Below are 14,198 nucleotides of genomic sequence, written 5' to 3' on the forward strand. Positions count from 1 at the left end.
TTGATTTCAGCTCATCTTTTAATGACCACATGGACATGTCCAGGCACTTTTATTTTTGGCAACAGAATGTTAGTGGATTGCCACTGCCGTCTTCCAAGGAATTTTTTCTACTTCCCGGTCTAGCCTACATCCAATTTGCATCCTCCTATTTCAGTAACTGCTCTCTATTGGTTTACACTTCTTTGATAACCATTCTCAATGATCAGAAAGGGCTTACTTCTTACTGATTTTAGCAATCAGTGAAAGCAGAAGCCTTGCTTTCCCTTTTAGCAAATTCAATTCATTCAATTCACCTTCATATGAATTTTACTTTTAAAAAAAAATAGTTCTAGTGCCCTATTAAGAACATCATCAATCATTCTAAAAAGGAAAGGAGACTTTTGGCTGCAACTGTTTCATTTTGAGCATCTCATCTGTTGACAGTCCTCACTGTGTTATTTTTTTTTCAACAGTCTCAGATCTGGGTGACGCTTTATTTGGCCTCTCTTCTCGGAATCCATTTGTTTCTAAGCTATTATGAGCCAGCATTCAGTGTCAGGTCAGTATGAGGGCCCTGATGAGCTGAAGTACACACACAGAAACATGGTTAAAGAATGACCTTATAAACCACCCTTTGGCGGCACAGTTATTTCATAACTAATTGCCTTGTACTGATCACAGATATCAGCCATATCTTCCAAATGGCTAGTTAAGTCTATATATGGTCAGAAGGTTACAGGCCAGAATATTTGTTTTGTTCTGCTAAAATCAGATAGCTTTGTACCCATCTCATATTCCAGTGGATTGGAGCTAGATTACTTAGCAGAAGGTTGATTTCCTAGAGAATTAAAAATTCAAACATCCTCATCATTACTTTTCTCAGCAATTATAGGCAAAAAAGATGAGGAAGGAAGGAAGGAAGGAAGGAAGGAAGGAAGGAAGGAAGGAAGGAAGGAAGGAAGGAGCAAGCAATAAAATCACTTTTGTTTCAACCATTCCAAAGGTACTTTTCAAGAGGCAAATGGACTTTCTTGGTTTTTTCTTTGAAAACGTTTTGCTTTTTATCCAAGAAGCTTCTTCAGAACTGAAGAATTGAACTGAAGAAGCTTTTGGATAAGAAGCTAAACATTTTCGAGGAAAAAAACCAAAAGAGTCCAACTACCTTTTGAAAAGCACCTTTGGGACAACCATGACCTGGATGATTGAGAATCTCTATAGACACTTCTGTTTCAAGTAACAAAGTCAGGTCTATGTGTATAAATTCACCATCGCAAGAGACCTATTACGTAATTTTTAACAACTGTACATCTTTGATAACTCAACTGTTCATAGAACTCTATTTCTTGAGTTATAAAAAGTTTTCACATGTTTACTGAGATTATTGAGCCATATTTTGTTTCTCCCAGAGCAATTTCTAATTTTGCTTGAAAAATGAATATATGGAATCAAGGCATTTAGACAAATTCCAGTGTCAACTCACTTGTCTCATTATTATATGACCCACTATTTACCTGCCTGCTCCATAGAGTTCTCCCAGTATTCATTTCTAACTTTCTGAGGCGATTCTTCATTTCTGTTTTTCTCTTTTTACATCTATAACCTTTTCATGTTTAGTTAATTTGCTCAAGTCAGTTAACAATAACAAAGGGTAATGGTCCAATAAAATAAAACAGAAAAGTGGCCTGCAATAATTATATCTGCTGATTAAAGTATGAAATTACTTTAGCAAATACTTGCCAGTTAAACCTCTCAAAGTATATCTTCTAAAACCCTAACCCTAAAACTATACTAAGAGAGCCAAGGAGGTCAATTTGACCTGGCATTTGGATGAATAACTGACAGTCTTATTCTACTCTCTAAAGATGTTGCTTTTCCTACAAACTCAAAAAACTATCCATTTGTTTGAAAGGTCAAGAAAAAAATCATAAGGAGTACAGTAGTGTCTCACTACACAATCCACTCAGAAGTTAATTGGATTGTGCATATAATTATGCTCTTACGTTTTGGACAGTCAAGCTTTTTAGGCTTGCAGAACATTGTCAAAAACCAGAAGGACTTCTGACCAGCTCACTTTGCTATAAGGGAGCTGTCCATAGCAAAACTATACGCATCATATATTTTAGCATCTGGCTGGTGCTTTCTAATTTGGCAGTAAAATTCTAAAAAGATGCTATAGGAAGCCAAGCACTATGGAACAAGGACAAGGAGGGTTTCGTAATTTGAAAGCACTAATAACAATGGATTAATACAGGACTGAATAAATAAAAGAAAGAAGCCAAGTACTAAATGATTCCTAAATAAATGAAGTTAAGTACTAGGGAATCACTAGGTTTGTCATTTGAAAGCACTAAAACAATGGATAAATGTTGAGTATGGTGAGAGAGAAAATTCATCCACACATATAGATAGTCTTCAACTTACAACCATAATGGAACCCAAAATTCGGTCTGAAGTGATTTTTTTGCCCCATTTTACAACCTTTCTTGTCAGAGTTGTTAAGTGAATCATACCAGTTATTAAGTTAGTGACACGGTTATTAAGGGAATGAGGCTTCTCCATTGACTTTGCTTATCAAAAGGTTGCAAAGTAGATCACATGACATGGAGAGACTGCAACTGTCATAAATATGAGTCAGTTGTCAAGAGTCTGAATTTTGATCATGTGACCCTGGGGATACTGCAACGGTCATAAGTGTGAAAAACAGTCATAAGTCATTTTTTCAGTACTGCTGTAACTTGAACGGTCACTAATGAACTGTTGTAAGTCAAGGGATACTTGTATCTGGCTAGGTCTATGCGACAGGAATTCTAGTGTCTTCTAGACTTCTCATAATCTATTATATCCAAATCTAATATATCTGCTAATTTTCTATGCAGATAGAATGTATAACATTATATATGGCTTAAATTTTGACATTTGAGAATCAAGTATTTTATTATCAATCTTATGATTACAAAATTTTTAAAACTACGAAGTTGAAAACAATAGATAGATAGATAGATAGATAGATAGATAGATAGATAGATAGATAGATAGATAGATAGACAGACAGACAGACAGACAGACAGACAGACAGACAGATAGATAGTGTTTGTTTGTGAATATATTCTATTCATATAGTTTAATATACAGCATATTTGGTCTCAATATGTTGGGTATTTTAATACCACCAGTTTGAAATCCCTCCTTACTATCCACCTGTTTCTTCAACTTTGCTGATGTTCTGAATTTGGTTAGTAATTTTGGAAGCAAAATACATGAAGCAAATAATCCAAAAATTAGGCAAGATGAATCAGTTTCCACAATACTGTGTATTCTAATTGCAGTAACTGGAATACAAATTACGAAAAAGTAGTTTAATATTGTTGCTATATTTGACTGCCTCTATCAGGTACCAGCACTTAAAAGAGAAACTTGGCAATAACAGTGTATTTAATTTGCCAACACAGGAATCCTTTAGAAACAATCATAGTAGAGCAAAAAATAGTAATAATAAGCACTAACAATTTCCTCTTCCAACAAAAAATTTCATAAACTGATATCTTAACATAATATTTGACTGCATAAATCAATTGGTCTGATGAAAATATACCAAAATAGATTGGAGAACATTTTTTCATATCTTTGAAGATAATTTTTCTGCTTAACCGAAATGGTAAGCCAAAAAAATTCCAATTGTTCTATAACCTCCCTCTTGTTTAATTGAAGCAAAAATAACTTTTATTGAATTGGACATCAGTTATGCAAGTTAAATATTATATTGCAGCTTTTTTATACAAAATAGCTTAAGGAAGAGACCCATGTAACTTTTCCCCCCAAAAAATATCTTTTTATTGATTTTCATCAATATTGCATGAAAACACTGCATTAGGCTTTCCCATCATGATGATCCAACATTCAAGTCTTGTTTTATTAATTCTTTTAACATAATTATGTGATTTATTTTAATGCTGTGCCAGAGACCTGTCAGACTAATTGTATTTTGACATTTGATACCACTCTCATTTGGCCCAGCTTGCTAGATTTGCAATTGTTAAGAAGGTTGCATGAAGAATGTAACCCATTTATAGAAGCAATGCTAAGAAGAAAAACTGTCTGATCAGGAGCAAAGTTTCACGTCAGGGTCTGCCAGGACAAAATAGAACAGCAGGCAAATAGAGAGCAACATTGTTGTACACTTAAATTCAATAGGCAGCGACAAAGATGATTTTTATGCATTTCTCATACTTTGGCTTCTCTCAGTACAAGCCAACTGGTTTGCAGTTGACATAATTTCGTATTCTTAATTTCAGTTATATGATACTTCATGGAAAACATCAATGAAGGTGAGCAAAGATAGATAGATTACATAATATTTTGTTGTAAGAATGGGAAAATATAAGATTTATATCAGATATCAATCATCACTTCTATCAAGAGCCCAGAAAAGAGACCTAGGTACACATCTATAATGTAAATTCAGGAATGAAAGGTGAGGAGTGGCAAAAGACCAGAGGAAGCAATTTATGTCTGTGTTTTGGCCCATAACAATAGCAACAACACTTATATACTGCTTCATAATGCTTTACAGCATTCTCTAAGGGGTTTATAGAGTCAACATATTGCTCCCAACAATCTGGATCTTCATTTTACTGACCTTGGAAGGATGGAAGGCTGAGTCAACCTTGAGCCAGTCACAATCAAGCCCTGGTTGTCGGCAGAGTTAACCTGTAAAAGTGCATTTTAACTGCTGGGCACCAGGGCTTTTGTATTGCCAATTTTGATTAGTAATGATGTCAAAGTCAGAATCTCTCCCATATTTAAACTGAAGGCATCATGGATTGTGCTTGAGACTGTTTAGGAAAGACCAAACCTGAAAAACATTGTTTTTCTTCTTGATCTGAAAGGCCAAAGGACATCTTCTGCATAATACCCTAGAATAGTGCAGTAATTTTGGTATCTGACCCTGAAAAGCATTTATCCCATTCATAGCTAATAACATCTAAGGATCCTTCTTATGTGAGGCAGTAAACATGCATTACACAGCAAAAGCATGGGCTGTGTTTTATCATTACACGCTTGCACATCCATTTATACCATATTTTTCAGCGTATAAGATGCACTCTTAGGAAAGAGCCAAGGTGGCGCAGTGGTTAAATGCAGCACTGCAGGCTACTGCTAGATCAGCAGGTCAGCGGTTCAAATCTCACCGGCTCAGGGTTGACTCAGCCTTCCATCCTTCCGAGGTGGGTAAAATGAGGACCCAGATTGTTGGGGGCAATATGCTGACTCTCTGTAAACCGCTAGAGAGGCCTGAAAGGCCTATGAAGCGGTATATAAGTCTACTGCTATTGCTATTGCTATTGCTATTTTCCACCTAAAAGAGGGTGAAATTTGGGTGTATCTTATACACCAAATGTAGTCCCGCCCCACCACCGCCCCCACCTTTTGGCCTTTGCCTCCCAGCAATTTGCCTCCTTGCAGCAAACAGCAAACACCCTGCTTCAGTTTCAGTTTTGGCACAGCTTGATTAGCACAAGCAGCTGATTGTCAGTTGGATCAGCTCCTGACCATCAGCTGTTTCAGGCTGCAGAGATTGCCACTGCCTATTGCTGCCTCCACATGCCTCATTTTCAGCTTCCGCATACCCCATTTTCTGCCCATTCTGATTCCCGCTACCTGGAACAGGTGGAAAATGGGGGTTCAGATATGGCAATAGGCTATGGCAATCCTGCAGCCTTAAACAGCTGATCATTGGATCCAACCGACAATCAGCTGCTTCAGCTAATCATGCTGTGCTGAAACGGAAACATGGTGTTTGCTGCAAGGAGGCTTTTCCTCCCCAAAAGCTGTGTCTTATACTTTGGACTCTTATACTCTGAAAAATATGGTATATAAACTCCTTCCTTTAAGGACCAGGGTTCAGCTTGGGAACTTGAGAATGCTGAAGAGTCTATTCGTGTAAAAATGCCTTTCCTTCATCATTGAAGCCATGCAGATGGTAAGAATCAGAAGTTTTAAAAAAAACTTTAGGTCATAGACATGATTTCAATGTATCTCTAATTTTGCAAATTAAGTATTTGGCCTAGTAGTATAAAGAAAATGGAGTTATTTCCATAAAGATCAACAGATCTAACAACTTGCTTGTGTGTTCTTGCAAACAGGTCTTTAATTGCAAACAGATGGTTATTACTATTCAGTCCACAATAAACTCAGCAATAATGCTGCACTTCACTTGAAAACACCTTCAGGAATTCTGGCCACTGCTGTGTGATGACAATCATGTTTACGGGATATGCACATCCAGCAGGAAGGCATTTGTCTTTTGTGCTATTGTGATTGTTCTTGCTTTATTAGCCTTCTTATTAGTAACCACAGCTCTTTCTAAAAGCTACCTTGGCAGCTTGAAAGTCTGGTTAGCTAGCACTCCAGCATGATCAAGCCTGTTCAGTACATGGAGAGAAGCTTCATTTGTCATACTCCCATAAAGTATTTTAAGAGAGAGAAATTGTTGTAAGGAGAGACAATCCTTGCTCTCTTAGGATTTCATAGCTGTCACAGCTACATAACTGTTATAGCCCTTCACAATTCTTAGCATGGATGAACTATAAAGGAATCATTCTCCGGTAACATTTTTGAAGCCATGGAACAGAGATGACCAATTTATTACAAGTTATGAGGCAGATGCTAAAGAACATCAAACTTGGAAAAACAGATCTGTTCTTTTGCTGTCCTCCTCTGATTATTTATATTCAGGAAGATTTAACCAGATAACTAGATTGAGCAACTGTAAAAGTCAGTAAGAAATACTTGATGTGTTTATGCATTGGTCCATACAAATAACAAAAATTGAGTTCAGATGTAATGAAAACTATAGTTTAATGTTAGCCAGTTAAGTCTTGGCCTTATACATTCCTCCTTTGTATGTTCTCTTTATCTAAGATTTCACTTATATTTTCAATCAACCACAGATTAGCATCATAGCCAGCCTATAAACAGTAGTTAATGTATCACTTTTTAGAATAAATTGGTTTCTTCAATCATAGCTTGAAATTGACTTTGTTTCAATAAACCTCAATTTGTCCCATTTTGGCAACAGCATTAGGCTGTGAATAATTAAAATGAAAACAAACATTCACAATCATGTTTAGAAGATGCAAGATTGCTAAATTCAAGACTAATTTATTTACAACTTGTCATTTCACATTATTTTGAATAAGGCTGCTAAAACCACCTGCTATATAAATTCTCTGTTGTACAAATTGGATAACATTTGTAAATAAAATTGCATGTAAGTGTGCTGACTGCAATGCCTTGGTTAATAAATCTGCCATCTGCTTTTTCAGTTTTAAACATATATTCAGATTAAAATATTAAATGCAGCTTATTAGTAACTTTCAAGCAGAGTAAAACATAATTTGACAGAAACCTTTGGTGATATTGTGAGGCACCAATGGATCTGAATGGCTTGATGACAGTTGTTATGTGAGGTTATTTTACGATCTTTGAGAGGTTTTAAAAAGAGACTGGGAAGCCATTTTTCTGGAATGGTATAGGGTCTCCTGCTCGAGCAGTGGGTTGTACTAGAAGACCTCTGAGGCCTCTTCTAACTCTATTATTCTGTATTCTGCACATATTTTGATCCACATATGCAGAGGTGGGTTGATCCTGGTTAGGCCCAGTTTGGCCAAACCGGTATTGGAATTCAAGTCGAAGAACTGGCAGTGACCCAGGACTGCCACACCTCTGAACCACTTCCCTTGCAGCTGCTGGGTCACTGTCATTTTTGTTTTTAGTGACTGCGCATGCACAGTTCACTGTAAATTGTTCTGTGCATGTGCTAAGAACAATTTACATTGAAGAGTGTGTGCATGCAGAGTGCATCCAGCGTGTGCACTGGTTGCGAAATGGTGGTAAAACCAGCAGCAACCCACACCTGCACATATACATTCATAAACTGCATGTATTGGAATTACTGATATGGCAAAGTTGTATCTGGCAGAATCTTGTGCATGTATGAAATTTGTTTTTAAAATGTAAACTAGTACTGAATTGGTGTGGAACATAGCTGTATTTGAAATTATAATGTAGAAAGATTCTTTCTGAAGACTAATTTCCCTCAAATAGTAAATCACACTACTAAAGACATTAATTAGAAATATTCAGTATTTTGATCCTATTTTTAAATTTAGCCACTGTTAAAATCACATTTCAGAGTCAGATATAAAACGTATGTTGCCCACAAATGAAAAGTCAAGTTTAATATAGTAAGTTCAAGAATCTCTTTTTCACAACTACTCCGAGAAGATGTTTCACAGGAAAAATGTTGTGTTCTGGACAATATCATTAAAATTAGGCTTTGGGGTCAAATTGGGCTGATAGAATGCAAGATGATGTTAAGTGATTGATTGGAATCTTAAAAGGAATATATTTTATGTAGCTCTATATGGCCACACAAACATGTTGCTTATGTTATGCTTTGTTGTGCTTCCATGCAGATTAAATGAAAGTTGAAATTCTCAAACGTTATGAAAATGTTGTCTTATGCAAAAAAAAAACATGCCATGAAGTACTTGATTTGAAAATCTTGCCAGCCTGTGTATGTGCTACTATCACAACATTAAATGACTTTTACTTAGGGTGAAGTTCTTGTGATAAATCATGGAAAAACTGACTTGTCCTATCTTTAGTCACTGTGCTGATTCGCTCTCACAAGTCATTCACAGCTCTAAAAATACAGTTTATATCACCACATTCCTGAATTCCTTCAGTTCTTACATTCTGATTTAAGTGGCATTAAAGACCCAACTGCAGAGTTCAAGGCTATGGGGCAATATCTCATCAGAGATTAACTGTCACCTGAATTCAATACACTGTTTGGAATATTTATTTGATCAGTTCTCCAAAGTTACACAAAGCATCTTCTTGTATATACATCTAATGTCTGGGTGTATGGAACATAAGGCTAAAAATATCTTGAAACAAGATAATAAAAAGCACAATCTGACTGCACAATAATAGGAAGCATACTAACCACAAGGAAGATTTACATTGGGACGCACACATATGATAGAAGGTGCTGACCTAGAAAATCAACCTTGTGGGATTCTAATAAGATCATGGCTCTAGAACTCTGTGATAATTATAGATTACTGTAGGTTGGAAAACTGTGTTGCCATTTTAAATTGATTACCTTAAATACAAAGGTAGTATCAGCAAGTCCATACATGCTCTCTGGATTTAATTACAAGTTTCCTCAATACTTCATAGTTTAAGCAGAACTAAATGCTTTCTTAATTTGTTTGATAGGGACGAAAAGGTACATTATGTTCTTTGTCCCAACTGGCAACTCAACAAAGCTGAGCAATAAAAAGCTTGATTTGTATAATAAATTGTGCTACAATCTAGTACTTAGGCATAAGGTCCTTGAAAACATGTAACCTTTTCTGCACATTTCAGTAAACTCAAACCAGATGAACATTATAGTTCCTCATCTTTCATTCAGTGGCTCAGAGCATCAACAGTTGGAAAGATTGGTCTCACATAAATATCTGCCATTTCTTCAAGTAGTTCATAAAATCTTTTGTCTCACTAAAACTGCACTAGGTAGTGTAATCTGAAAAATTCTACATTGAAAGTTATGTTGGTAATGTATAAACCTCATTCTAGTGGCTATTCCATTCTGGCACTATGGTGCTGGCTTAGAATGGAACTATCCATAGGAAGCAAACATGCTGGTCCTTCCATAATGTAAGACACACACACACACACACACACACGTGTGTATGTGTGTGGTGTTTTGTATTTGTGCTGTATATAACAAAAGGCAACAGTCAAAATATTGGGTTTCTGTCTGGATGGTCTCTTATGACGAGCCGATGGACAGAGAATGGAAGCAGTGAACTTCCTCCCATATTTGGGCATACCAGGGGTTTGTGACTTTAAATATATATATATATATATATATATATATATATAATATATATAATATATATATAGATATATATATATATAGATATATATATATGTTATATATATATGTTATATTTATGCTGATAAATAAATAAAGGGAGACTAGTATAGATCTATTTCAAGCTATTTAGCTCTCATCAGCTAGCCATACCCAAGTTTGGGAATCGAACCTGTGCTCTATTGCCTCCCAGGCAGGGAGTTAACCATTTGAGCTACAGAGAACGACTCCTTATCAGCCAGCCAGTGTGGGAGGTATATACTTAAAGTCACAACCCCGGTATGCCCAAGTATGGGAGGAAGGTCACACTTCCACTCTCTGTCATTAGGCTAGTCACAAGAGACCATCCAGACAGAAACCCAATATTTTTTTACTGTTGCCTTTTTGTTACATTTGTTATATTTATGCTGATAAATAAATAAAGGGAGACTAGTATAGATCTATTTCAAGCTATTTAGCTCTCATCAGCTAGCCATACCCAAGTTGGGAATCGAACCTGTGCTCTATTGCCTCCCAGGCAGGGAGTTAACCATTTGAGCTACAGAGAACGACTCCTTTATCAGCCAGCCAGGGTGGGAGGTATATACTTAAAGTCACAACCCTGGTATGCCAAGTATATACTTTAAGTATATACCTCCCACCCTGGCTGGCTGATAAAGGAGTCGTTCTCTGTAGCTCAATGGTTAACTCCCTGCCTGGGAGGCAATAGAGCACAGGTTCGATTCCCAAACTTGGGTATGGCTAGCTGATGAGAGCTAAATAGCTTGAAATAGATCTATACTAGTCTCCCTTTATTTATTTATCAGCATAAATATAACAAATGTAACAAAAAGGCAACAGTAAAAATATTGGGTTTCTGTCTGGATGGTCTCTTGTGACGAGCCTAATGACAGAGAGTGGAAGTGTGACCTTCCTCCCATACTTGGGCATACCAGGGGTTGTGACTTTAATATATATATATTATATATATATATATATATATATATATATAGTATATATATATATATATATATATATATATATAGGTCTCTAGTTGTTCGGGTTTTCTCCCGCGTAGATTGGAGATGTCTTGGCGACGTTTCGACGAAGGAACAAACAGCCAGCCAAGATCCCACACTACTCCTGGAAACACCAAAACCTAAGTAGTCAGCAGCAGCCTGAAGATGACGAATGTGACTTCGTCGAAACGTCGCCAAGGACATCTCCAATTCTACGCGGGAGAAAAACCCGAACAACTAGAGACCTACATACTAACACCCGCGAAAACCTCAGAAAACATTATATATATATATATATATATATAATATATATATATATTATATATATAGATATATATATATATATATATATATATCTGTGTGTGTGTGGTGTGTGTGTGGTGTGTGTGTGTGTGTGTGTGAAGACATACATCCCATTGGATTCAGTAGGTTTTATAGTTGAGAACATAAAATTTCCAACTGAAATGAATGCAAAGTTGGATTTTCTATATCCTTGCTTATTGTAGCCATTACGCATTCCATTTTTAATATATATGTTTATGTATTTATAAATGTGTTTATATATATTTATATACACATATATCATATCATTGAAATGTTTATGGAATGTAAAAACCCAACACACTACACAGCAGCTAAGATGAACAATTCTGGCCATGGGTAATTGAAGCTTTAAACCCAGCAAACCTCAGAAAGCATATCTGTATGCCACCTGGTCAAGCAGGGGTTGGGCTGGAAGACCTCCAAAGTTCCTTCCAATTCTGTTGTCTGTTATTCTGATGAAACAAACATTCCCTCTTATCTTTGTCTAATCTAGTAGATCCTATATTCTGTGAATTATATTGTATACATTTACACACAAGTAAGAAACAGTTGATGCTTTATGTGTTATATAATTTTTATATATTGTTAAAAGATTATTATTTATTAGATTTTCAACCTATTTTAATTTTTGTCAGTACATACCTAATGCCCCCACCTCTTATTTCTCCCTACAACAACACTGTGAGGTAGTTTTCATTGAAAGAGAGTATTTAGCCCAAGTCATTCAGCTGGCTTTCATATCATAAGGAAGACTATAATTCACAGCATCTAGGTAATATATCACCTTGGACATTGCATAAAACTAGCTCTCAATCAATATGCTGTATCATAATTGCTAATAATCCAAATCAATTAAGGTTATTTAAGCCAACAAATTAAAATAACCAAACAAGAATTATTAAAAGAATGACACAATAAGAAACTAGAAAAATGAAATAAATAAATAAAAATGACCAAAAGAAAAAGAAATCATCAGACTGCTGCTACTAAAGACCAAGCTTTGCCAAACAACAAGAGTAGGAGAATGATTGGGCTGACTGGTTCTCCTCAATACAACTTCCAAAAGGCAGGAGTCAAAACAAAGAGCCCGTTGAACATTTCTATGACCAGTTGTCTCTCTTCAGCCAGTCTGGGAATGAATCCTTTCAATTCTGAATAGAAAAACAAATTAAAAATATACTAGAGCGAGTGGCCCTTATAGAGATCCTAGGCCACTTAAATTAAAAGCCAGCATCATGATACTGAGCCTAGAACAAATAAGTACAAAATGGAAAATATCAGAAACAGATGTATATCTTTGCAGCTTGGCAAACAGGATGCTGACACATTTATCTACATTTATGCTTATTCTCTGTATGAGCCCCGTGTAAACAGTAATCCAGTCTAAAGATGACTAATGTACATCTTACTGTGGCCAGAAGGGCTATCTTCTCCAGGAACAGAAATCTTATGCTTGTAAAAAATGCTTAAAGCCATCTCCAGCACCTGATCACCTAAAAACAGCACTAACGCAAGCAGCAGCCACAAGCTACAAACTTGAATTTTAATGAGGAATTCAATCCCCATATGTACCTCTAACTCTGGGTTGGCTAATGCCCCATCTAATAATATTTCAACCTTATCTATATTACAATTCAGCTTATTTTCCTGCATCCATTCCCCTCTTGCTATCAAACATCAAGTTCAAGTTTTCGGTCATTCCCTAGGATTTCATTCAAATGAGACAGAGAACAGTCTCCTCGGATTTAGTTTCCAAATAATATCAGCCAATGGTTGTTGTAGAATGCAAGAAGTACAGCATCCCGTAGCATAATGACCAAGGGGTTGACTAGTCAATGCACTGAATCATATTCCAGAACTCCCACCATCACTGGATCCATTCTAAATAGTCAATATGATGCCACTGAAGAATTAGCACTGTGAAGCACATTAGATGACACCATGTTTTGAAAGTACTGAAATTGGAATCCAGGAGTTGTAGCTGAAACAGATTCCTCTTTTCCCATTTCATTAGGGCTGATCATTTACTAAGAGGATAAGACATGGGGTATTCGGGGCAACAATCTCCAAAATGAGTAGCATTGACTGCACTCCTCCTATGGAAAGGATAGAGATAAAGGATAGGGATAAAGTTACTAAGCACAGCAGAGTGATCCATGACATGATCCATGAATATAAGTAGAAAAAGAAGTAAATCATCATCATCATCAATTTGAGGCAAATTAACATTATTCAAGGTTTCTTTTTCTTCACTGTTCCAACTTTCTTTCAAGAACCTTGCTGTGCTATTTTTATTAACAAAGAACTTCAATAACAACATTTCTAACAGGTTACTTCCCCATAATTGTGACAGGTTCCTTCCCCATAATTGTGTGTAAAGAATTGGCTACCATAATTATGGTTGACCTCTCTCCTTTTCTCTAGAATTTTTAGAAAAGAACTCACCATTCTTCCTCTCAGCAAATGTAGGGACCTGGATAGAAGAGTCTCTTACTTCACTGAAACCACTGTCTTTGTGAAACACTCCTGCACTTCCACCAACCACATTTTCCTGGGCTAGCAGCCCTGCTTCATCACAGAACTCATCACCAAGCCTGAAGAGGTTTAGACAAACTCCTCTTTTCTCCGCTTTGAAAGTTCAGTGCTTCCCAAGAGCCAGCAAAGAGCTGTAAGCAGAAAAGTAATAAATTACAAGACATGGCACTGGAGAAGGGAAAGAATGTGAGAAAATTGTTGTAGGGAAATTATGGTAGGGGTATAGTAAGAAGCTAATCAAGGAAAGAAGCAACCCTGGAATTAAGGAGAAATTTCCTAGCAGTAAGAACAATCAGCAAGTGGAACAGCTTGCTTTCAGAAGTTCTTTATCATTGGAGTTTGTTAAGAAGAGACTGGCCTGCAATGTTTTGACTAGAAGACCTCCAAGGTCTCTTCCAGCTCTAGTCTGATTG

The 14,198-nt window shown here is 36.4% G+C and overlaps 1 protein-coding gene across 1 annotated transcript in view; it reads right to left on the bottom strand.

Moving 5' to 3' along the window:
- Positions 1-13,771, bottom strand: part of MYOCD (myocardin) — a 119,020-nt gene extending 105,249 nt beyond the window's left edge. The window contains exon 1 of the mRNA XM_032208532.1: positions 13,696-13,771. The gene's annotated coding sequence lies outside the window, so the exon portion shown is untranslated. The remainder of the gene's footprint in view (positions 1-13,695) is intronic.
- Between the last annotated feature and the right edge of the window lie 427 nt (positions 13,772-14,198).

The sequence above is a fragment of the Thamnophis elegans genome, chromosome 2 (genome assembly GCF_009769535.1).
Source record: "Thamnophis elegans isolate rThaEle1 chromosome 2, rThaEle1.pri, whole genome shotgun sequence".
In the NCBI taxonomy this organism is placed as follows: Eukaryota; Metazoa; Chordata; class Lepidosauria; order Squamata; family Colubridae; genus Thamnophis; species Thamnophis elegans.